Below are 26,501 nucleotides of genomic sequence, written 5' to 3' on the forward strand. Positions count from 1 at the left end.
TCAAAAGCAGACAGTCCACTTAATCGAGTCATAGTATACAAGAAAAACCACAACAGCAAAACAAAAGAAAAAAAAAAAGAAAGAAGAAAAATAAAACCAAAGAATATCTTCATAATGCCAAGCAACAAATGCAGAAACTGAGGAAACAAGAACAAGGAAGACATTATGATGCCTCCAAATGAACAAGACACCCCAAGCCAAGATTATAAAGGTGATGAGATAGAAGAAATGTAAGAAGCGGATCTCAAAAAATATATGATAAGAACACGTAGAAGTTCTCAAAAACAAATTCTTGAACTACAGAAATCCTTACTGGACAGGGTAGAAAATCTCTCTCATGAAAATGAAATCTTAAGGAAAAATCAAAATTACATGAAGCAATTAGTAGAACATGAAATTGTGATAGTGAAGAGAAATCAAAATGAAATGAAGAATTCAATAGATCAAATGACAAATGCATTTGAGAGCCTTAAAAACAGAATTAGTGAAGCAGAAGAGAGAATACCAGACTTAGAAGACAGAGCACAGGAAAGCATACAGTGAAACCAAAGAAGAGGAAATTAGAAATCTAAAAAATATTGTTGGGAATCTACAGGATACTATTAAAAAACCCAACATTTGGGTTCTAGGAGTTCCCGAAGGCATGGAGAGAGAGAAAGACCTTTTTAGTGAGATACTAGCAGAAAACTTCCTGAATTTGGAGAAGGACAGAAACATCCTAGTACAGGAAGCCCATAGAACCCCTAGTAAACATGACCAAAAGAGATTCTTGACATGACATGTTGTAATCAAACTCACTACAGTGAAACATAAAAAAAAGATTCTAAAATATGCAAGAGAGAAACGTCAGATTACTCTCAGAGGATCTCCAATTAGACTCACAGCTGACTTCTCATCAGAAACCCTACAAGCTAGAAGGGAATGGCGAGACATAGCCCAGGTACTAAGAGAGAAAAACTGCCAGCCCAGAATATTATCTCCTGCAAAGCTCTCATTTGTGAATGAAGGTGAAATAAAGACCTTTCATAGCAGACATTGAAAGAATTTGTTGCCACTCGTCCAGTCCTGCAAAAGATGCTTAAAGATGTGTTACACACAGAAACACAGAAACATGGCCATAAAGGTATGAAAAAAGGTAAAGGAACAAAATCTCCCAGTAAAAGATCACAGGAAGTTCAAAGCATATATTAGAAATATCTTTGGGAAAATGGCAGGGCAAAGTTACTACTTACTAATAGTCACATTGAATGTTAATGGACCCTAATCTCCAGTTAAAAGACACAGACTGGCCGAATGGATTAAGGGAAAAACCCATCAATTTGCTGCCTACAAGAAACACATCTTTCCAACAAAGATGCATACAGACTGAAAGTAAAAGGTTGGAAAAATGTATTCCATGCCAACAGAAACCAAAAAAATAGCAGGTGTAGGCATATTAATATTAGACAAAATAAACTTTAACACAAAAACTAGTAAGAGAGACAAAGAGGGGCACTATATAATGATTAAGGGAACAATTCAACAGGAAAACATAACTATTATAAATGGATATGCACCTTATTACAGGGCACCAGTTTATTTAAAAGATATGTTAAGGGACTTAAAAGGGAGACATAGACTCCAATACAATAGTACTGGCGGACTTCAATACTCCACTCTCAGAAATAGATCAACCTGACAGAAGATCAACAAGGAAACAGCAGATTCAATTGACATTATAGCCCAAATGCATCTAACAGATATCTACAGAACTTTCAATCCTACACTTAAAGACTTTACATTCTTCTCAGCAGTGCATGGAACCTACTCTAGGACTGACCACATACTAGCCCATAAAGCAAGTCTCTGCAAATTTAAAAGAATTAGAATCATACCATGCAGCTTCTCAGACCATAGTGGAATGAAGTTGGAAATTAGCAACTCAGGAATCCCTAGAGCATACACAAGCACATGGAGACTGAATAACATACTCCTGAATGAACACTGGGTCATAGAAGAAATCAAAAGAGAAATCAAAAACTTTCTGGAAGTAAATGAGGATAACAACACAACATATCTAAACTTATGGGATATAGCAAAAGCAGTGTTAAGAGGAAAGGTTATAGCAATAGGTGCCTACATCAAGAAACTGGAAAAACACCAAATAAATGAGCTTTCAATTCATCTTAAGGATCTAGAAAAACTGCAAAAAACCAGACCCAAATCTAGCAGAAGAGAAATAATTAAAATCAGAGAAGAAATCAACAGGATTGAATTAAAAAAAAAAAGTTACAAAAGATCAGCCAAACAAAGAGCTGGTTTTTTTTGAAAAAATTAATAAAATTGACACCCCATTGGCCCAACTAACTGAAAAAAGAAAAGACCAAATTCAATAAAATCAGAGATGAAAAAGGAAACATAACAACAGACACCAAAGAAATAAAAAGAGTCATCAGAAATTACTACAAGGACTTGTATGCCAGCAAACAGGGAAACCTATCAGAAATGGATAGATTCCTGGACATATGCAACCTACCTAAATTGAACCAGGAAGACATAGAAAACCTAAACAGAGAGCCGGCGCCGTGGCTCAATAGGCTAATCCTCCACCTTGCGGCGCCGGCACACCGGGTTCTAGTCCCGGTTGGGGCGCCGGATTCTGTCCCGGTTGCCCCTCTTCCAGGCCAGCTCTCTGCTATGGCCAGGGAGTGCAGTGGAGGATGGCCCAGGTGCTTGGGCCCTGCACCCCATGGGAGACCAGGAAGAGCACCTGGATCCTGGCTCCTGCCATCGGATCAGCGCGGTGCGCCGGCTGCAGTGGCGGCCATTGGAGGGTGAACCAACTGCAAAGGAAGACCTTTCTCTCTCTGTCTCTCTCTCACTGTCCACCTCTTCCTGTCAAAAATTAAAAAAAAAAAAAAAAAAAAAAGAAAACCTAAACAGACCAATAACTGAGATAGAAATAAAGGCCCTCCCAAGAAAGAAAAACCCAAGACCAGATGGATTCACTGCTGAATTCTACCAGACGTTTAAAGAAGAACTAACTCCAATTCTTCTCAAACTATTCAGAACAATCAAAGAAGAGGGAATCCTTCCAAATTCTTTCTATGAAGCCAGCATCACCTTAATTCCTAAGCTGGAAAAAGATGCAGCATTGAAAGAACATTCAGACCAATATCCCTGATGAACATAGATGCAAAAAACCTCAATAAAATTCTGGCTAACAGAATGCAACAACACATCAGAAAGATCATCCACCCAGACCAAGTGGATTTATCCCTGGTATGCAGGGATGGTTTAATGTGAGCAAAACAATCAATGTGATACACCACATTAACAGACTGCAGAAGAAAAACCATATGATTATCTCAATAGACGCCGAGAAAGCATTTGATAAAATACAACACCCTTTCATGGTGAAAACTCTAAGCAAATTGGGTATAAAAGGAACATTCCTCAATACAATCAAAGCAATTTATGAAAAACCCATGGCCAGCAACCTATTAAATGGGGAAATGTTGGAAGCATTTCCACTGAGATCTTGTACCAGACAGGGATGCCCACACTCACCACTGCTAGTCAATATAGTTCTGGAAGTTTTAACCAGAGCCATCAGGCAAGAAAAAGAAATTAATGGGATACAAATTGGGAAGGAAGAATTCAAACTATCCCTCTTTGCAGACAATATGATTCTTTATCTAGGGGATCCAAAGAACTCCACTAAGAGACTATTGGAACTCATAGAAGAGTTTGGCAAAGTAGCAGGGTATAAAATCAATGCACAAAAATCAACAGCCTTTGTATACACAGACAATGCCATGGCTGAGGAAGAACTTCTAAGATCAATCCCATTCCCAACAGCTACAAAAACAATCAAAGGATGTTAAAGATCTCTACAATGAGAATTACAAAATCTTAAAGAAAGAAATAGAAGAGGACACCAAGAAATGGAAAAATCTTCCATGCTCATGGATTGGAAGAATCAATAGCATCAAAATGTCCATTCTCCCAAAAGCAATTTATAGATTCAATGTGATAACAATCAAAATACCAAAGACATTCTTCTCAAATATGGATAAAATGATGCTGAAATTCATATGGAGATACAGGAGACCTCGAATAGATAAAGCAATCTTGTACAATACAAACAAAGCCAGAGGCATCACAATACCAGATTTCAGGACATACTACAGGGCAGTGGTAATCAAAACAGCATGGTCCTGGTACAGAAACAGATGGATAGACCAATGGAACAGAATTGAAACACCAGAAATCAATCCAAACATCTACAGCCAACTTATATTTCATCAAGGATCCAAAACCAATCCCTGGAATAAGGACAGTCTATTCAATAAATGGTGCTGGGAAAATTGGATTTCCACATGCAGAAGCTTGAAGGAAGGCACCTACTTTACACCTTACACAAAAATTCACTCAACATGGATTAAAGATCTAAATCTACAACCCAACACCAGCAAATTATTAGAGAACATTGCAGAAACCCTGCAAGACATTGACACTGGCAAAGACTTCTTGGAAAATACCCCAGAGGCACAGGCAATCAAAGCCAAAATTAACACTTGGGATTGCATCAAATTGAGTAGTTTCTGTACTGCAAAAGAAACAGTCAGTAAAGTGAAGAGGTGACCAACAGAATGGGAAAAATATTTGCAAACTATGCAACTGATAAAAGGTTGATAACCAGAATCTACAAAGAGATCAAGAATCTCCAAAAGAAAACAAACAACCCACTCAAGAGATGGGCCAAGGACCTTAATAAACATTTTTTCAAAAGAGGAAATCCAAATGGCCAACAGGCACATGAAAAGATGTTCAAGATCACTAGCCATCAGGGAAATCCACATCAAAAGCGCAATTGAGGTTTCACCTCACCCCGGTTAGAATGGCTCACATACAGAAATCTACCAACAACAGATGCTGGCGAGAATGTGGGGAAAAACGGACACTAACCCACTGTTGGTGGGAATGCAAACTGGTCAAGCCACTATGGAAATCAGTCTGGAGATTCCTCAGAAACCTGAATATAACCCTACCATACAATCCAGCCATCCCACTCCTTGGAATTTACTCAAAGGAAATTAAATTGGCAAATAATAAAGATGTCTGCACCATAATGTTTATTGCAGATCACTTTACAATAGCTAAGACCTGGAATCAACCCAAATGCCCATCAACAGTAGACTGGATAAAGATATTATGGGACATGTACTCTATACAATACTATACAGCAGTCAAAAACAATGAAATGTGATCATTTGCAACAAAATGGAGGAATCTGGAAAACATCATGCTGAGTGAAATAAGCCAGTCCCAAAGGGACAAATATCATATGTTCTCCCTGATCTGTGACAACTAACCAAGCACCTAAAAGGAAGCCTGTTGAAGTGAAATGGACACTTTGAGAAACAGTGACTTGATCACCCCTTTTCCTGACTATTGATGAACAACTTAATACTTTATCCCTTTTAGTAGTTTTTTGTTCTACTTAATACTTTGGTTGAACTCTTTAATTAGCACACAATTATTCTTAAGTGTTTAACTTTAACTGAAAAGTGGTCCTTGTTAAATATGAGTGGGAATAAGAGAGGGAGGAGATGTACAGTTTGGGACATGCTCAATCAGACTTGCCCCAAATGGTAGAGTTAGAAACATGCCAGGGGATTTCAATTCAATCCCATCAAGGTGGCATGTACCAATGCCATGTCACTAGTCAAAGTGATCAATTTCAGTTCACAATTGATCATAATGATAGGATTAAGAGTCAAAGGGATCACATAAGCAAGACTAGTATCTGCTAATATTAACTGATAGAATTAAAAAGGAGAGAATGATCCAACATGGGAAGTGGGATACACAGCAGACTCATAGAATGGCAGATGTCCTAAACAGCACTCTGGCCTCAGAGTCAGCCCTTAAGGCATTTGGATCTGGCTGAAGAGCCCATGAGAGTATTGCAGGTATGGAAAGCCAAGACACACTAGAAAAAATAAAATAAAATAAAAAATAAAAGCCTAAATAAAAGATCCCTGTGAGTGATATCTCAATGGATAGCACAGACCTTCAAAGAAGGAGCTACCTTTTTCTGAATGGAGGAGAGAACTTCCACTTTGACTATGACCTTGTCTAAATAAGATCAGAGTCGGTGAACTCAAAAGGCTTCCACAGCCTTGGCAACACATGACAAGAGCCTAGGGTGATTATTGAGGCCATAAACAAGACTGTCAATAGTTAAATCAACAACAGGAGTCACTGTGCACTTATTCCCCATGTAGGATTTCTGTACTTAATATGTTGTTCAATGTGAATTAATGCTATAACTAGTACTCAAACAGTACTTTACACTTTGTGTTTCTGTGTGGGTGCAAACTGTTGAAATCTTTACTTAATATATGCTAAATTGATCTTCTGTATATAAAGATAATTGACATTGAATCTTGATGTGAATGGAATGGGAGAGGGAGCCAGATATGGGAGGGTTGCAGGTGGGAGGGAAGTTATGGGGGCGGGGGAAGCCATTGTAATCCAAAAGCTGTACTTCGGAAATTTATATTGATTAAATAAAAGTTAAAGAGAAAAAGAATACAGTGGGTAGAAGCATAGCCCAGGTACCAAGTATATAACAGACTAGATTTTACAGACCTCCATTTCTAGAGATGCTGATAGTGGAATGATGTAATGGGCATATGGTAGGAAGCAATGCAAATAGTGACTCTCAGATTGGAGAGGTCATCCCTCCACCCCAGGCTGCACCCTTAAGACCACTGTCTTTCTAATCCATTCACAACTCTCTTTTGAATGCTGGTCCAGAACTTCTATTACCACCAAGTTTTGAAAACTAATGGATGAGGTAATGTAATATCAAGCACATCTTGTTCACTCTGGTCAGTATGACCCATAACTGCTTGAACCATGCAACTAGGATCTTTACTTTTTAATGACTCTTGTCTCTGCTCTGAGCCTTAAGGTGTTATCTCAGAGAGCATTAAGTTGTATTCTGTTAGAAAAGATTCCTATTTATTGAGCTCCCTTCTTCAAATGCCATAAAAACTTCTCACTTCCAAAGGAAATGGGACTGTCCCCCAGTACCCAAACTTCCATGTTTCCAGAAACTATGTATTGTATAAGTTCTGTAACCTTGAATGAGTAGCACTGGGCACGCTATACAGTGCAGGAAATGAGAAACTTCATTTAAAGAAGATACACCAGAAACCCCATAAGTGCAATTGCAACACAGTGTAAGTCAGTGTGCACACAGTAAAGACATTTCACTAGTATTGTTGCTATACTCATCTTAAAGATGAGTAAATAGTGACAGAGGTGCAACCTACATTCAGCTCATACACAGTTCAGCTCAAATGGTCTGAATACCCATCTCCATCCCACGGCCATCTTGTATGAGACTAGTTGTCTACAGAGATTTTAGAACCCCTTTCTGTATACCTGGAGACCCACTGGTCTTCTGTCAGACACATCATCTTCTTTAAAAAAAAAAAAATTTATTTTTATTTATTTGACAGGCAGATTTACAGAAAGGCATAGAGACAGAGAGGTCTTCCATATGTTGGTTCACTCCCCAGATGGCTACAACTGAGCTGTGCCAATCCAAAGCCAGGAGCCAGGAGTTTTTCTGGGTCTCCCACATGGGTGCAGGGGCCCAAGGACTTGGGCTATCTTCTACTGTTTTCCCAGGCCACGGCAGAGAGCTGGATCAGAAGAGAAGCAGCCGGGATTAGAACCAGCACCCATATGGGATGCTGGCACTTCAGCCCAGGGCACTAAACCACTGAGCCACAGCGCTAGCCCCTCATCTTCTGACAAAAAAAAAAAAATCCTGGAAAATCCAACATTATTCATTCCTTCTATGGCTTTGGAACTGAGGATCTACCACTGGTATCCCTTCCTGAACCAGCCAAGGTCTATAGGGTGTACCTGAAAGAGAGATTATAATGCCTCCAATCTACAACTGCACCTATGCCATCAAGAGACAGGAACCTGCCCTGCTCTCCAAAGTTCCTTTTACCTCCACACTAACATTAACAGACATAGAAACCAATCACACAATTCTTGAGCAATATGAGGACAGCTTCAGGACCAGAAATTCTCTAAAGATGGTGGGAGTGGTTGCAATGGCATATGCTGAGAAGGAAAACAAAGGAGACTTTCCATGATCTTTCCCTGTTGACATCATGGGCTGATGAAGCTACTTTCCCTGTAAAACAGTGCACACCTCCATTAGGAAGAAATTTGCTGGAAAATCAACCTCTTAGGATACAGTGAGGATACATAAAACTTGTCTAACCACATGAAGTGTTTGCATAATATTCCAATTCCTCATTAATTCCTGGCTTGGCAAATACATTTGAAAGAAACATACTATAAGTTGGCCAGCACCATGGCTCACATGGCTAATCCCCCACCTGTGGTGCCAGCACCCTGGGTTCTAGTCCCAGTCAGGGTGCTGAATTCTGTCCCAATTGCTCCTCTTCCAGGCCAGCTCTCTGCTGTTGCCTGGGAGTGCAGTGGAGGATGGCCCAGGTCCTTGGGCCCTGCACCTGCATGGGAGACCAGGAGAAGCACCTGGCTCCTGGCTTTGGATCAGCACAGCATGCCGGCCATGGCAGCCACTTGGGGTGTGAACCAACAGAAAAAGGAAGACCCTTCTCTCTGCCTCTCTCTTTCTCTCTCTCTCTCACTGTCTAACTCTGCCTGTCAAAAAAAAAAAAAAAAAAAAAAAGAAAGAAAGAAAAGAAAAGAAACATACTATAAGTGGAGAAATTAAAACGTGGATAGAATTTTTGGAAATTGTCATTATATATTAATATTTTTTAAATTCTCATAATTAAATTGTGGTTCTAAAACCTCAAATACTTCTACAGATACTTAGAAAAAACCTCCAAGGACTCTCTTTAACTTTAGTGTTTAAAGAAGAAAATAATATCCTGAATAAATCATTTTTAATCCTTTAAAATGATGCTTGATCTTACCTGTTAAAATAATTTGTGGACCATCAATGGATCATATTTTACAGTAAAATAGTAATAATTTGGGCATTAATATGGCTGGAAAACAGGGTGAATGCCTTGTAAAATCTTTGTGAATATTTAAAACTGCACTACCTAGAAATTCTTTACCCAAAACATCCTGAAATTCATCTATCCATCATATCCAGTTATCTGTATATTTTTAACAAAGCTATATTTTTAAAAAAACCCACACTTAATTAGTGGTTTCTGACACAAATTAGGCCAGAGACAAATATTAGGGTGTCATGGAGCTCCTGCTTTTACTCCTCTTCTAGTCTAAATGAGAACTGCCATGAAATTATAGACAAACTCTTGAGGATTTGAGTGATGGTCTCATGGGCCATTGACTGTTAGCCCACAGCTATTGGTCATTTTTTCTATGTATAGTGTACGAATTGTGCCATGCAAATGCCTGTATCAGCACTTATCTGGTAATTGCCTTTCAGTGACTTCATTCTGCAAATTGAAGGACCTCAGTCTTGAACTTCAATCTTACATAACTTCACCTCAGACCCAGAATAAAATCATTACTTAGTTCCCAGCATCATACAATGTAAACAGAAAATGAAGTTGTAGGCATCAGAAAAGAATAGTATCATGAAATAGTGAATTCCCTTGTCCTTTCTAAAAATTATTGCTCCCCATAGTGGTAGCCACACACTTCTGACAGTAGGAGTTGCTGATTTTAGAATTATGGTTGAAAATTCTGTGGATTTCCTGAGAAGAAAGTGGGAAGGCAGCACACAACACTCAATTGTTGTTGATTGATCTTTTACAATTCATTTTCTTTCACTGATTTTAAATACACCTTTGTTTTTATTTGACAGGTAGAGTTATAGACAGTAAAAGAGAGACAGCAAGGTCTTCCTTGTGCTGGTTCACTCCCCAAATGGCTGCTGTTGCCAGTCCTGCATTGATCCAAAGCCAGGAGCCAGGTGCATCTTCCTGGTCTCTCATGGGGGTGCAGGGGCCCACGCACTTGGACCATCCTCCACTGCCTTCCCTGGCCACAGCACAGAGCTGGACTGGAAGAGGAGTAACCAGGACTAGAATCTGGTGCCCATATGGGATGCCGGTGCCACAGGTGGAGGATTAACCAAGTGAGCCATGGCACCAAGCCCTAAATACACCTTCTGACCAGCATTTATAATTTCAAGCACTTAGAAATAGGAGCTCTAACACTTGATTTTACTGAATCAATACTGAAAAATATAGTCCCTAAGATATAAAGAGAGTGAGGATCACAGACTGAAACTAATTCAGGATCCTACAAGGACTAAATTTGAGGTCAAGCTTGAGCTACTTATCACTAATAGAAGCAACCAGTGTTATCTGATCAAGTTTTACTAGATGGGAATGGTATCCCATATTTGTGCCAGTTTGTGTCCCAGTCTCTCCACTCCTGATCCAGCTCCCTGCTATTGAACCTGGGAAAATAGCAGCAAAAGATGGCCCAAGTGTGTGGGCCTCTGCCCACACCACAGTGGCAGCCCTAAGAAGTCTTAAAAACCTAAAGAAAGAAAATGTAAAATATATCAATTATAATTGTATATAGGTATAAATTTCTGAAAAGTACATAATTTCATCCTTTTAGACATCTAAAACTTATTTGTAAATTATATAATTAAAAAAAGATAAAAAGACATTGATTCTTATGTCTCTTCAGCATAAGACATCAACTTTTCCAGGTTCTAGATGCACTTATTCACAGAGTTTCATAGAAGTAATCAGTAATGTGGCTCAAATAACAGTCTTACACAGGGAATCCCCCTAAATTTAAACAGGGTGCTCAATACCATTTTAGAAAAGTTCCAAAATATGTATCAGAAGAAAAAAATTATTTATTTGGTACATCTCATTTTAACTATAATATTACCTAAATTTCCAATAGTCAGATGTACTCAAAAAATCCCACAGGTGGGAGAGATGGCCTAACACAGCAAGTAATTATTAAAATAAAAATTTTAAGCTACAACTTAACTAGGGAAAATAACACTCCACAGGTCCCAAACTAAAATAATTAAGATGACATAATAAAAGGAAACTCAATGTCTTCATGCATTAAAATCTATTACATTAAACTTAATAAACAAAAAGGTGATTATTCCAACTGTTTCCCACTTGGAAGCCCAATTTTACCTGTTGAATCTGGAAAAAAGTAAATGGCATCTCATGGTAGATTACTAAAATCTTAATGCTATATGCCATCGATTATGTCCACCACACTTTATATCTAATATTAACATATCTGATGCCTCTTAATAGATAAATGACCTGTCTTAACTAAAACAAAAGTGGCAAATGTCAGCGCCGTGGCTCAATAGGCTAATCCTCTGCCTTGCGGCACCAGCACACCGGGTTCTAGTCCTGGTCCGGGTGCCGGATTCTATCCCGGTTGCCCCCTCCCAGGCCAGCTCTCTGCTATGGCCCGGGAGTGCAGCGGAGGATGGCCCAGGTCCTTGGGCCCTGCACCTGCATGGGAGACCAGGTGAAGCACCTGGCTCCTGGCTTTGGATCAGCACGATGCGCCGGCCGCAGTGGCCATTGGGGGGTGAACCAACAGCAAAAGGAAGACTTTTCTCTCTGTCTCTCTCTCTCTCCACTCTGCTTGTCAAAAAAAAAAAAGTGGCAAATGTGTTTTTGCTCAAAGCTTTTCCAACAGCTCCTCAGTCTAGTTTGCCTTCACTTTGAAAAGACACTTTTTCTAGGTTATACATGAGCATTTCATTGACTTAGCCATCAAACATAATTTTTGCAAAGAATTTAACTGTACCCAGCTTTTATCAGGAGCACAAGAATATATCACATTGATGACTTCCTCCCTTCATGAGACTATTTGACACACTTGTGAAGAACATACAATACTAATACCTTTTAGTCATTTCTGGGAATATATCACATTGATGACTTCCTCCCTTCATGAGACTATTTGACACACTTGTGAAGAACATACAATGCTAATACCTTTTAGTCATTTCTGGGAATATATCACATTGATGACTTCCTCCCTTCATGAGACTATTTGACACACTTGTGAAGAACATACAATACTAATACCTTTTAGTCCTTCCTGGGTTTTGGTGCAATGCATGCCTCATTTAAAAAATTAACTGTCATGGATGCTATAAATCAGCCCAGCTTATATGGCCCCTTTTCCAATGAAAAGTCAGATTGAATTCTGTAGGCACTATCCTTAGTGCTCTCAGTGACTTCTTCACTCATGGAGCTCATATATCTTCTAAATTCTCTGGATCATTTGTGATATCCATTACTTCTCAAGGGCTGTGATGCAAGGAATAACCTCTCTTGGAACCTTGCTATGTGCCAGTAGAATTAAATTAGATTTCTATTAATTGTGCTATACTGGAAAAAGTCACCTACACACCTTGAGCCTGTGATTCTCCAAACCTTGTTATCTAGTAGGACTTTGGCCATGGATATAGAACAGTAAAACATGAGAATGGCTACTAAGACCTCCTTAATAGATGATGGACCCAAACTTGGCATACTCCATTTGGCAAAGGGGATGGCTTCCAATGTCTGCTGTCTATGTCCAGATGCCAGGGTATAGCAGGAGGTCACTATTCTAATGATAAAAAAGAAAAACCATTTAAGTTCAGCTGGACACCATTTTGCTGACTGTTGATCTCATTACTATTAATCTGGATGCCTTCACTGGTGACAATCCAGAGACCCAAAGTAGTCACAGCATTATCTGCTAACAAAAGCTTAAACCAAGAGTTATGAATTAGCATCTATTATATCACAATTCCTCAGAACCCATCTAGTCCAAACCTTGAGAGTTGGAAGCTGTTATACTTGGCCCACCCATAAATAGGATGTTAATTGTGCCAGATGGGCTCTATATCCTTGTACTGCAAGGAAGATGTCATAGATATTGATGTTCCAAACTTATCCAGCTCCCTGCTAATGTGTATGGGAAAGCAGCAAAGGCTTGCCCAAATGCTTGGGCCCCTGAACCCATGTGATATCTGGAAGAAGCTCCTATCTTACAAGATCAGCCTGGTCTAGCCCCAGTCATTACAGTCATTTTGGAGAACAAACCAGAAGGAAGATCAGTCTCTCATTCTAACACTGCCTTTTAAATATATAAATAAATCTTTTAAAATGTAATCATTTTAATAGATTCCTCAGTGCTCAATCATGATGACTTTTGCCTCCTTAAGAACATTTTCATTTCTTTTTTAAATATTTGTTTATTTGAAAGGTAGAGAGGGGGCTGGTGTTGTGCTGCAGTATGCAAAGCTGCCATCTGTTATACTGGCTTCCCATAAAGTCACCGGTTCAAGTCCCACTTGTTCCACTTCTGATTTAGCTTCATGCTAATGGTCTGATTAAGAGTGGAAGATGGCCCAAGCACTTGGGCTCCTGCCACCCCTTTGGGTGACTCAAAAGAAGCTCCTGGTTTCAACAAGGCCCAACACTGGCCATTGGAGCCACCAGGGGAGTGAACGAGATGATGCAAGATCTCTCTATGTCTCTCTCTCTCTCTCTCTGTGACTTTCAAATAAAGAATTAAATAACTTTTAAAATTATTCAAAAAAGGACAGAGAAACACACAGAAAGTGGTTGAGGAGACAGAGGCAGAGAGGTCTTCCATATGTTAGTTCACTCTCTAAATGTCTGCAAAAGCTGTGGCTGAACCAGGCTCTCAGGTCCCCTAGTAAGTAGTAGATCTTGCACTTAGGTGAAAGGAACTGAAGAATTTGAGCCACTACCCCATGATTCCCAGAGATATTAAGCAGGAAATTGGTTTGGAAGTGGAACACTGAAAACTGGCCAGCGCCGCGGCTCACTAGGCTAATCCTCCACCTAGCGGCGCCGGCACACCAGGTTCTAGTCCCGGTCAGGGTGCCGGATTCTGTCCCGGTTGCCCCTCTTCCAGGCCAGCTCTCTGCTGTGGCCAGGGAGTGCAGTGGAGGATGGCCCAAGTGCTTGGGCCCTGCACCCCATGGGAGACCAGGAAAAGCACCTGGCTCCTGGCTCCTGCCATCAGATCAGCGTGGTGTGCTGCCCACAGCGCGCCAGCCGCAGCAGCCATTGGAGGGTGAACCAATGGCAAAGGAAGACCTTTCTCTCTGTCTCTCTCTCACTGTCCACTCTGCCTGTCAAAAAAAAAAAAAAGTGGAACACTGAAAACTTAGATTAGCACTGCAATATAGAATGTGGGCATCACATGCAATGGGCAACAAATTAGAAAACCTGGAAGAAAAACACATGCTAGATAACAAAATTGAGTCATGAAGACATATAGAAAACCTAAACAAACCAAAAATCCAAGACAGAGATTGAATCAGTAACAAAAACTCTTCAAAGAAAAGCCCAAGACCAGATAGCTTCAAGTGCTAAATTCTACCAGACTTTCAAAACAGAACCAATTCCAATTCTTCTTAAGCTATTCAAAACAATTGAAAGAGAAGAGTATTCCCAAACTCCTTCTATTTGGCCAGTGTCACCTTATTTTCTAAACCAGAAAATGATACAATAGAGAAAGAGAATTAAAGAACAATATCTCTGAAGCACAGATGCAAAAAATTCTTAGCAAAATACTAGCTAATTAAAATCCAACAACAGATCATAAAGATAATTTACCTGGACCAAGTGGAATGTACCCCTGGTATGCAGGGATCATTCAACATATGCAAATCAATAAATGTGATATGTGACACTAGAAAACTAAAGAATAAAAACCACATGATGATCTCAATAGACGAAGAGAAAGTATTTGATAAAAAACAGCCTTTCATTATAAAAACCTTAAGCAAGTTGGGTATAGAAGGAACATTCCTTAACACAATCCAGGCAATATATGACAAATCTTCAACAACATCATATTGAATGGGAAATCTTGGAAGCATTTCCATTAAGATCTGAAACCACAGTTGCTCTCCAACACTACTAACAGCTTTAGCCATGGCAATAATTCAAGCAAAAGAAATTAAAAAACAATTAGAAAGGAGAAAGTCCAATAATCTGTTTGCAGATAACATGATCCTATATATTGGAAAACCAAAAGACTCCACCAAGTGATTATTGAAACTCATAAGAGAGTTTGGTGAAGTTGTAAGATATAAAATCAATACACAAAAATCAATAACCATTACATACACAAATATGCCATTGCTGAAAAATAACTTATCAGATCAGTGCCATTCACGATAACCATAAACATTTTTTATTACCTTGGAATAAATTTAGTCAAGGGTGTGAAAGATCTTTACAAGAAAAATTACAAAACATTAAAGAAATACATGTTCATAAATCGGAAGAACTAATATCATCAAAATTCCCATACTACCAAAAGAAATTGTTTTTAATTTTATTTTTACAATCATTTATTTATTTGAGTGGCAGTTATAGACAAAGAGAGGGAGAGACAGAAAGCGATGTCTTCTAACTGCTGGTTAATTCTCCAAATGGCTGTAATGGCTGGTGCTAGGCTGATCTGAACCCAGGAGCTAGGAGCTTCCTCCTCATCTTCTATGTGGATACAGGAGCCCAAGCACTTGGGCCATCTTCCTCTGCCTTCCCAGGCCATGAGCAGAGAGCTGGATCAGAGAACCAGCTGGGACCCAAACTGGCATCCATGAGATGCCAATGCCACAGAGGCTCAACTTACTATTCCACAGTGCCAGTCCCCCAAAAGCAATTTACAGATTCAACATGATCCCAATCAAAATATCAACAACATTCTTCTCAGAGTTAGGAAAAAAATGATGTTAAAATTGGGATGAAATTCCAAGGCAATCTTAATAAAAGCAAAGAGGGAGGCATCACACTTCCAGAATTCAAGATCTACTACAGGGCAGTTATAATAAAAATAGCTTGTTATTGGCATGCCAAAAGACATGTAGACCTATTAAACAGAATAGATAGAACCTCTGAAAATTAATCTGCATGTCTAAAACCAGTTAGTTTGTGACAAACACATTTAAAGCAATCTCTGGAGAAAGGACAATCTCTTCAAAAATAGTGCTGGGAAAATTTGTTCTTCACAATGTAGTAGGAAACAAGATCCCCACATTGCAACTTGCACAAAAATTAACTGTAATTGGATCAATCATCTAAATCTAGGAGAAAATATCAGGGAAACTCTGCAAGACACTGTCATAGAAAAAGACTTTTGGAAAAAGACCCCATGAAGCACAGACAATAAAAGGAAAAATAGCCAAAGGAGATTATATCAAGCTAAGACACTTCTGAACTGCAACTAAGGAAGCAACTGACAGAATACAAGAAAATATTCACAAACTATTAGTAAAAATTTGCGAAATCTCTATGAGCTTAACAAATTCAACAACAAAACAAAGAATCCAGTTCAAGAAATGGGCAACAGGCATTTTTCCTGTTATATTAACAGGCAGTTTTAACAAGCATTTTTCCAAGGAAGAAATTCAAATGGCCAACAGATACATGAAAAAATGTTCAGGATCACTAGCGATCAGGGAAATGCTAATAGAAACCACAGTGAGATTTCTCCTCACCCCAGTTAGTATGGCTATCATACAGAAACCGAAAATCATTTTGGGGCAGGCACTGTGGCTTAGTGGGTTAAACCACTGCCTGCAGTACTGGCATCCCATATGAGTGCTGGTTTGAGTCCTAGCTGCTCCACTTTTGATCCAGCTTTCTGCTAATGAGCCTGAGAAAGCAGTGGATGATGGCTCACGTGCTTGGATCCCTGTACCCATGTGGCAGACCTAGATGAAGTTCCTGGCTCTTGGCTTCAATCTAGCCCTGCCTTGGCCATTGTGGTCATTTGGGGAGTGAACCAGCAGAGATCTCTCTCTCTCTTTCTCTCTCTCTGTAAATCTGCAATTCAAATAAATAAATAAATCATTTTTTAAAAATCACCAAGTATTTTACTGAACAATTTTAAATGTTGTATGAGCAGACATCTATAACCATTGAATTATTTTTACAATAGTCTGGTTTAAACTGCTTTTCTGTGAATGTAAGAATATGTACTTGAAAAAAGTATAGGCTTGAGGAAGTGGTGATATGCTCGAGTGCTAGAGTGGAGATGGCCGAACTTGCTCCACTGCCCCCACTCTCCCCACACATTAAGAACATTCAGCACCACCTGATGGTTCAAGAGCATGACAAGCCGGCGCCGTGGCTCAATAGGCTAATCCTCCACCTTGCGGCGCCGGCACACCGGGTTCTAGTCCCGGTTGGGGCGCCGAATTCTGTCCCGGTTGCCCCTCTTCCAGGCCAGCTCTCTGCTATGGCCAGGGAGTGCAGTGGAGGATGGCCCAGGTGCTTGGGCCCTGCACCCCATGGGAGACCAGGAAAAGCACCTGGCTCCTGGCTCCTGCCAGGATCAGCGCGGTGCGCCGGCTGCAGCGGCGGCCATTGGAGGGTGAACCAGCGGCAAAGGAAGACCTTTCTCTCTCTGTCTCTCTCTCACTGTCCACTCTGCCTGTCAAAAAAAAAAAAAAAAAAAAAAGCATGACAAACAGGACTCTGTGGTGGCCAGTTACTGAATAGTTGCTCAAGAATTGATCTGAGAGGTGGTTGGCAGCCATTGTTTGATCATTATGTATCTCACCAAGGGGGTCATTTATATGCCATGCAAACTAGAATGAAGATTCATAATAAAACTGAGTGTTGTAAATTTTTATCAAAATTAATGGGTCAGTTAGAAGCTCTTAAGAAACAGTTGGGGGGCTGGTACTGTGGTGCAGCACATTAAAGCCCTGGCCTACAGTGCCTGCATCCCATATGTGCTCCAGTTCAAGTCCCAGCTGCTCCACTTCTGACCCAGCTCTCTGCTCTGCCCTGGGAAAGCAGTAGAAAGATGGCCCAGCTGGTACCACAGCTCACTAGGCTAATCCTCTGCCTGCAGTGCCAGCACCCAGGGTTCTAGTCCTGGTTGGGGCACTGGATTCTGTCCTGATTGCTCCTCTTCCAGTCCAGCTCTCTGCTGTGGCCCAGGAGTGCAGTGAGGGACAGCCCAAGTGCTTGGGCCCTGAACCCACATGGGAGACCAGGAGAAGCACCTGGCTCCTGGCTTTGGATCAGCATGGTGTGCCGGCTGCAGTGTGCCAGCCACAGTGGCCATTGCGGGGTGAACCAATGGAAAAGGAAGACCTTTCTCTCTCTCTCACTGTCCACTCTGGCTGTCAAAAAAAAATGAAGATGGCCCAAGTTCTTGGGCCCCTGCACCCATGTGGGAGACCTGGAAGAATCTCCTGGCTCCTGGCTTCAGAACAGCACAGCTCCAGCCACTGCAGCCATTTGAGGAGTGAACTAGCAGATGTCAGACACCGAGTCTCTCTCTGTCTCTCTGCCTTTCTGTAACTCTGCCTTTCAAATAAATAAATAAATCTTAACAACAACTGTTAGACCGGACTCAGATGGGACTCAATTATCCCAATGAGAGACTTCAATGATACAAAAGCAAAGAGGTTTATTCTAGCTCGAGCTAGGGTCCACTCCTCCAATCATCACAGCAGTCTTCTGATGAGGATCCATCCCATTTCTTTTGTGGCATTTATATAGGGTTTTCAGAGACATTCTATACATTATAGCACCATTCAGCAAATCATCTCATTCTGTGGGAAATTTAAAGAACATCTCTTAAAATTGCTTAGTAAATCCAGTGGTGGGAATAGACTAGTAAAGGTGGTTGGATGGCTCTGAGGTTGATACTTTTTAAAATGATTGGCTAAAGTATAGGGTATGAACCGCTAGGGTGTACGTTCTAAACTGCAGGGTTTTGGGATGTTATCAATCACCTTAACTGCCTGAAAAGATACATGGAACTTTAGGTATTTCCCTGCTATCTGCTGATTGGCTGTTGCTAGGGGAGTTTATCACAAGGGGAGTTTATTTTTCTTCTTTCAGAGCTTTTGGCTTAGGGTTCAGGGCCCGGTCATGCCCGAGTTACAAGATGGAGGCCTAGTCTAAAATAGCTGCACATTGATCCAGGCTCAGGTTCTTCACAACAACAACAAAAAGAAACAGCTATTACCCAAGGAGTAGTTGGTTCTGCCCATTTGAGGAATTATTCTTGGATAATGTTTATATATGCAGACAGTGAACATTGTGCTGGGTAATTTCACAAAAAAACATGATCAAGTTCTTCTATACTGCAAGTCTTTTAATAGATGTCATAACTGTGTTTGACATAACACTGATGAAAATGTGAAACACACAAAGTATGCAAGGTGGAAGGCAACATATATCCATAATTGCTTAAACAATGAGGAGACTCCTCAAGCAGGCCCTATTGCAATTGAGGAAGATACTGATGGTGAAGAAAATGAAGATGCTGTAGTAGCATCTCTGCCCATTCCACACACCTCAGCCATCATCATCTTCAGCAGTTGACCCAGGCAGCATGCCATCAGACAGCTATAGTTGAATACAGATTCCTCTGGGTGCACATGCCACAGCCAACACACCAGCGAAAGTGCCTCATAGCATGGGTGTAACAAGGAATACCATCCAACCTACTCTATAGACTATGCCAGCCATTGATCCTGCACTTTCCAGTACGGTTTCCCAAGGCGATACCCACCTCACCCCTGAGGACTTTGTGAGAGCTCAGAGATACTGCAAATATGCTCACAGTGCTTTTCAATATGAAGATGTAAGCACTGCCATTCAGAATCTACAGAAAGCCCTCAAGCTACTGATGACTGACAGAGAATGAAGACTTTGTACAACAGATCCACGAATCTTTGGCATAAAGAACTAACTCCATTACCCTATCTTCAGCCTATCAAGAGTACAGTTTTAAGAAAGACTTCAGTTGAATTGAATATGATGATTAAATTTGTGAATATCAGATTCCCTTTGAAGCATTCATCAGTAGCCTGAACCAGTTTTATTGTCCATTTAATGGCTCCAATAATTTATGGGTACATAGGGCTGATGTTGGCAAGATCCTAAAAACACCCTTTGAACCCTGCTTCAGCAAATGAAAACACGGAAAATATATATTGGAAATAAGCTTTATTAATTTACATACATGAAGAGAATTTTTTAAAAGCCATAATATTTGGACAAACAGATCACATTACTTTGCAGTAAAATTGTACATCTAATAAAAGATTCCAGAATTGTCTAGATTAGAGATTACCTTTTTGTTTTCCTTAAGACTTATATAAAACAAATACAAATGTCCTAAAGTGTTAGATTAACCTGAAAAACTTATGTTCAAAACACAATTTTTATTCATTAGAATTTATAGTTGACAGAAGGAAAAGTCATTCAGTAAAGAGGTAGAAGTGCTTTCAGACTTAATATTAAGAATGTTGGTTTCCCAAATGCTTTTTCTTATCCATTCAGCTTAAGGTGAATTGGTATTTGCTGCATCAGCAGTCTGACTGCATGTCTTAGAGAATGAAAAATAGATGTCGGTCTGTAGAGATGCCTGAAGAGTTGGTGCTTTTAAGTTAAGATTCTTCTCAGCTGCTGAGGAGTACGTTCCATTGAGTGCATAACTATGAATGATTCAGAAGATTTATAAGACTTAAGATACTCAATTGTTAAGTTTACGAATTTTGTGGGAAATTATGGACTTACGGTGTCACCTGAATTTGATGTGTTAAAAAAAAATAAATATAAAGATTCTTTTTAAATAAAACTTAAAAAAAGTATAGGCTTGTATGGAACAAGATGTTTCTAAACTTCATAACATGCTGTTATTTTAATACAAAACATACATAAGCAAAAAAAAATTTTTTTTTTTGGACAGGCAGAGTGGACAGTGAGAGAGAGACAGAGAGAAAGGTCTTCCTTTGCCGTTGGTTCACCCTCCAATGGCCGCCGCGGGCGCACCGCACTGATCCGATGGCAGGAGCCAGGTACTTATCCTGGTCTCCCATGGGGTGCAGGGCCCAAGCACTTGGGCCATCCTCCACTGCACTCCCTGGCCACAGCAGAGAGCTGGCCTGGAAGAGGGGCAACCAGGACAGAATCCAGTGCCCCGACCAGGACTAGAACCTGGTGTGCTGGCACCGCAAGGTGGAGGATTAGCCTAATGAGCCGTGGCGCCGGCCTTAAGCAAATGTTTTAAACATAAATAATTGATTATAAAAGCTTGTGTTTCTACTCAAATACACTTGTGAAAAGAAATTACAATTTACCCACAAAATAATCTAGAATTTCCTAATAGTATCTAACTTAAATAATGAAATAAAAACATCCTAAAACATTTTTGTTTGTGTGAATTTAATTACAGTACTTTAAATTAGCATTTTCCATCCCAAAGGTTATTGAAAGTTTTGAAAGGGAGATAAACTCCATGAGGTTAGTAGATTTTCTGTTCTAAATTCTTCATGTACTTGGGGCTAGTGCTGTTGTGCAGCAGGTAAATCCTCTGCCTGTGGTGCCAGCATCCAGTATGAGTACCGGTTCTAGTCCTGGCTGCCCCTCTTCCAGTCCAGTTCTCTGCTATGGCCTGGGAAAGCAGTGGAAGATGGCCCAGTGCTTGGGCCCCTGCACCTGCATGGGAGACCAGGAAGAAGCAGCTGGCTCCTGGCTTTAGACCCATGTAGCTCTGGCCATTGAAGCCATCTGGGGAGTTAATCAACAGAAGGAAGACCTTTCTCTCTGTCTGTAATTCTACCTCTCAACTAAATAAAATCTTAAAAAATATATTCTTTATATACTCATATTAATTACAACCTCCTATTTTAGAAAAATGAGGGTTAATGGTTTATGACTTCTGCTAGTCTGTGATTGTTACAAAGTAAAACTTCTAGTTTTATCTAGAAGATAATTCCTTATCTGCAATCACCTTATTGTAACAAAAATTGTGGTACTAAGTTAATAGTCTTTAAGTAAATACAAATTAGGAGAATATTTAGCAACTTAAAAACACCTGGCTAGAAAATTTATTCAGATGCAAACAAGATTCCTTGTGGGGTAACCACATGCTGAATTTCTGGTTTTTTATTTATGTGTCTCATGGTCACAGGCTGAACGGCAACAGAACACAACATAAGAATGATGAGCACTCCTCTAATGCTAGAGACATATGTGCCCTGTCAGGACTTCATTGGCCTAACTCATCAAAAGACTCAGGAATAAATGTTTCTGTTTTCAAGAGAATTGTGGGCCTGGTGCCATGGCGCAGTAGGTTAATCCTCCACCTGCAGCACTGGCATCCCATATGGGCACTGGTTCTAGTCCCAGCTGCTCCTCTTTCAATCCAGCTCTCTGCTATGGCCTGGAAAAGCAGTATAAGATGGCCCAAGTGCTTGGGCCCCTGCACCCATGGGAGACTGGAAAGAAGCACCTGGCTCCTGGCTTTGGATTGAGCAGCTCTGGCTGTTGCAGCCATTTGGGGAGTGAACCAATGGATGGAAGACCTTTCTCTCTGTCCTACCTCTCACTGTCTATAACTGTACCTCTCAAATCAATAAACAAAATCTTTAAAAAAAATCTTTTAAAGTGAATTGCAACTACTATTGCATGTTTTCTTTCACAACTTCAAGTGGACATAGCTCATAAAATAAAATGAATCATGGTTTCATAAACATTAAAGCTTATCATAGACAATTGGTAACAATGAATAGCTTCTTTCATAGTCTCTCTATATAATTAATAAGCCAATTATTTTCTTCCTACTCTGCAAAGCCAGTCAATGCAATTGATTTCAAATTTAGAATTTTCAAATCACCCAGAAATGCACAATGTTAATGCTTTTGGAGCTTTATAAGAGCACAAAATATCAATTTTTAATTCTTGTACTTTTTAACATTAGAGAGTTCTAAGACATTAAATAGTACTTTTTCTTTCTAACCCATGTAAGACTAACAATGTGTAGAAAAAAAAATATGAGGATTTTTGTTACGCAGATAAATAATTGTGCTTTGCCTAGAATCATGCTTCAACTTTGGTTATTTTTCCTCTCCACTGAAGCCAGGAAGAAGAGAGTCCTGTGAAACTAATAAAATGCCCCTGGTGTTCTTAAATGATTACTTTTTGGACAGGAACTTCCAAGAAACAACACCACAGTTGTAGTGAACTTTTTCTGTGGTTGAATCTTCTCTTTGCTTTCAGGAGACCAAGAGAAGCCACCTGGAGATCTCAGAGAAGGCCACATGGGAATGGAGGGGCATGCATCTCCTCTGGAAGCAGTTGTGTCTGTGAAATTTTTTGCTTATGGTAAACTTGACTGGTCTCTATCCATTGATAAAGAAGAGACTCATCATAAAAATTAGTAATACAGAAAAAAAATCATTGAAATTTCATTTTTTTCTGCCACAGGCAAGTGGAACAATATCTCTCACAGTAAAACAAACAGACTGTAAAGAGTCTATCCAATATCTTTGGCTCTCCTCACATTCTAAGAACAGACCTTGGAGAACTTCTAGCTGCCTCTTCCAGAAAAGTAGATCAGTAAATAAATTATTAATTAAAAAAAAAAGGAGGTAACTTTTTTTCTGTATTTCTGGATAGGATTCCTGTCTTTGAATCAATATGTCATGATTTTTATTCATTTTTCCTTCTTTGGAATTGGAGTAGGAGTAGGCAAAAACATGCATGAAAGAAGGGAAAAAGCTTAAAGCACTAGATTGTAAAGTAGGAACAAATAGACAGGAAGGCTGGAGGTGAAGGGGTAATGACTAGGTTAGGGAAAAAAGCCAGCTTATTAAATCCTTAAAAAGAGAAAGGAAGAAAGGAGGAGGAAATAGAGAAGTATGGTTATGTTCTTATGGAATTACATTCTTATGCAATCTGATCTTTTTGTATTAATAAAAATAGAAATGTTTAACAATTGAAAATTTATTCCTTTAGTGAATCACTACTCATTCCAACACTCTATAAAAACAGAATCCAAAGGCAGGCATAGGTTGCAGGGTGGGGCACAGTGCAAGTGGCAGTGACAGACTTATTTCTCTAATATCAAATTCTGCACCACAACTTCTAATCCACCAAAGTTCTACACATCACCCAGAATCAATTTCATAAAATAAACCACTTAGGGCAAAAGCTCAGAGAAAATCAATGTCCCCATTATTCTTTGCCTGTGAAGCACTCATAAAAATTAGCATGCTGCTAAAGAAAATGAGATTATGGCCAAGCTATGTATAAAAAACACAGGAATGCAAAGTCAGGAGGCAGTTTGGTGTTTCATGAGCACCCAAAGTGAACTGCAGAAGAAGGGGATGCATTACAGAATGGGAGCTGAGTAGGCAGCACAGCCAGCAGTGATCACCAAGCCATTAACCTGAGATTGATGAGTATTTGTGAAGTGTACAAATGAGTTCTACCTATAACAACAGTAATTACTTTTTCTTTAGGACACAAGGGAAAACACATTTTTTTTCCAATTTTTATCTGTTTTTGATTTTATTTTAAAGGCAGGGGGAGAGGGAGAGGGAGAGAGATTTCTTCCATTTTCTAGTACATCCCCAAATGCTCACAATAGCAGGCAATGTTCAGCCTGAAGCCAGGATCCTGGAACTCCATGCAGGCCTGGGAGAGTTCAGTTAATTCTGAGGACATACAGTCTTCAGTGACACCTGTCTTTATAAAGACATATCTCAATACAATAAAACTCCCTACTCAGGACTTTAGAGATCCAAGAGAAAACTTTCAAATATTTTGCAGATGAATGCAAAACAGAAATCTGGAGACTTCTGTGAGCCAACAAGTTCCCTGCCTACCTGAGAATCAGTTTGGTCACCAGGGAGATCAAGGGAAGAGGATCAAGCAAAGCCATTTGGGACCTGTGCCCAGAGTCTTATCTCTTGAGTGAGCATAAAGGCAGCCCAGTCACTGGGCACTGGCAGTTTTGGACCACCTTAATCCTGAAGTGGCTACACAAACTAGTCAACTCCAAATTGGGCTGAGTTATCAGACTGGAAGTCTGGTCAAAAATTGTCACCCATTAAGGAATCTGGACACAGGAATGGCCAAAAAAGAACCATTAGGAGGGCTCACAATAGAGAACTAAGTGGGTAATAAATGCACAGATCCTAGACCAAGGCAACAGGCAATGAAAACCTTCTCTTTTGTTGCAAAATTTTCTTATTTTATCTTAAAGGCCTTGAGAAACAGATCTGTAGACATCTCATGTGTAAGACAAACATGTATCATTCATAATTGGCCTATAAATATTAGCATTCTTGGCCTGATCAATAAGCCTCAGGAACTAGCTCAGGGAGGGGCAAGGAAAGGGAATCACTTCTGTCTCATTTCTAGGGAAATATACATCCTCCATGAACTGCTTCTTACAAAACATTTCTCCAATTATCCAGGAGAAATACATCAACTCTGAAGAGGCTACATTTTTTTTTTTTCCATAGAGCCCAACACCTGTCTTGGGAATCACCTGTGATGCCAGGTAAATGGATAAGAAAGCCAATTGGAATCATCTACTAGAAGACAAGATACTTTACCCAAATCACTATATTTTACTCTACAGAAAAATGTAAACTGAATCACAAAGAACTCCAGTCGATCAATCCCCTGGTTTAAGCAAAGAGCATATTTGCATTACTCCAGATATGCAGGCCTCTCTTTCTGTTGTACTCTCATGTGGACTATCTGCATAGGGACACAGAATGAGGGGGAGGCTGCAGCAGTAAAAATGCTCAATGTTTCAATTACAAAACTGATTTTTAATTATCTCAAATTCAGTCATAAAAATTCTGCTCAAAGCAAGACACACATAAAGCCAAGCTCATCCCTTTCTCAACAAAAATTTAATGCAATGAGAATTACAAAATCTTAAAGAAAGAAATAGAAGAGGATACCAAGAAATGGAAAAATCTTCCATGCTCGTGGATTGGAAGAATCAATAGCATCAAAATGTCCATTCTCCCAAAAGCAATTTATAGATTCAATGCAATACCAATCAAAATACCAAAGACATTGTTCTCAGATCTGGAAAAAATGATGCTGAAATTCATATGGAAATGCAGAAGACCTCAAATAGCTAAAGCAATTTTGTACAACAAAAACAAAGCCAGAGGCATCACAATACCAGATTTCAAAGCATACTACAGGGCAGTTGTAATCAAAACAGCATGGTACTGGTACAGAAACAGATGGATAGACCAATGGAATAGGAGAGAAACACCAGAAATCAACCCAAACATCTACAGCCAACTTATATTTGATCAAGGATCTAAAACCAATTCCTGGAGCAAGGACAATCTATTCAATAAATGGTGCTGGGAAAATTGGATTTCCACGTGCAGAATCATGAAGCAAGACCCCTACCTTTCACCTTACACAAAAATTCACTCAACATGGATTAAAGACTTAAATCTATGACCTGACACCATCAAATTATTAGAGAACATTGGAGAAACCCTGCAAGATATTTGCACCGGCAAAGACTTCCTGGAAAAGACCCCGGAGACACAGGCAGTCAAAGCCAAAATCAACTATTGGGATTGCATCAAATTGAGAAGTTTCTGTACTGCAAAAGAAACAGTCAGGAGAGTGAAGAGACAACCGACAGAATGGGAAAAAATATTTGCAAAC

General features: G+C 39.7%; 1 protein-coding gene and 1 pseudogene across 1 annotated transcript in view; one reads left to right on the forward strand and one right to left on the reverse strand.

The window, feature by feature from the left end:
- LOC103347453 (uncharacterized) overlaps nucleotides 1-26,501 on the reverse strand; it is a 56,163-nt gene that overhangs the window by 16,497 nt on the left and 13,165 nt on the right. The gene's annotated exons all lie outside the window — the stretch shown is intronic.
- On the forward strand, nucleotides 16,962-19,958 carry LOC149123284 (vacuolar protein sorting-associated protein VTA1 homolog; annotated as a pseudogene).

The sequence above is a fragment of the Oryctolagus cuniculus genome, chromosome 12, assembly GCF_051225735.1.
Source record: "Oryctolagus cuniculus isolate XC-2025 breed Fujian yellow rabbit chromosome 12, ASM5122573v1, whole genome shotgun sequence".
Classification (NCBI taxonomy): Eukaryota; Metazoa; Chordata; class Mammalia; order Lagomorpha; family Leporidae; genus Oryctolagus; species Oryctolagus cuniculus.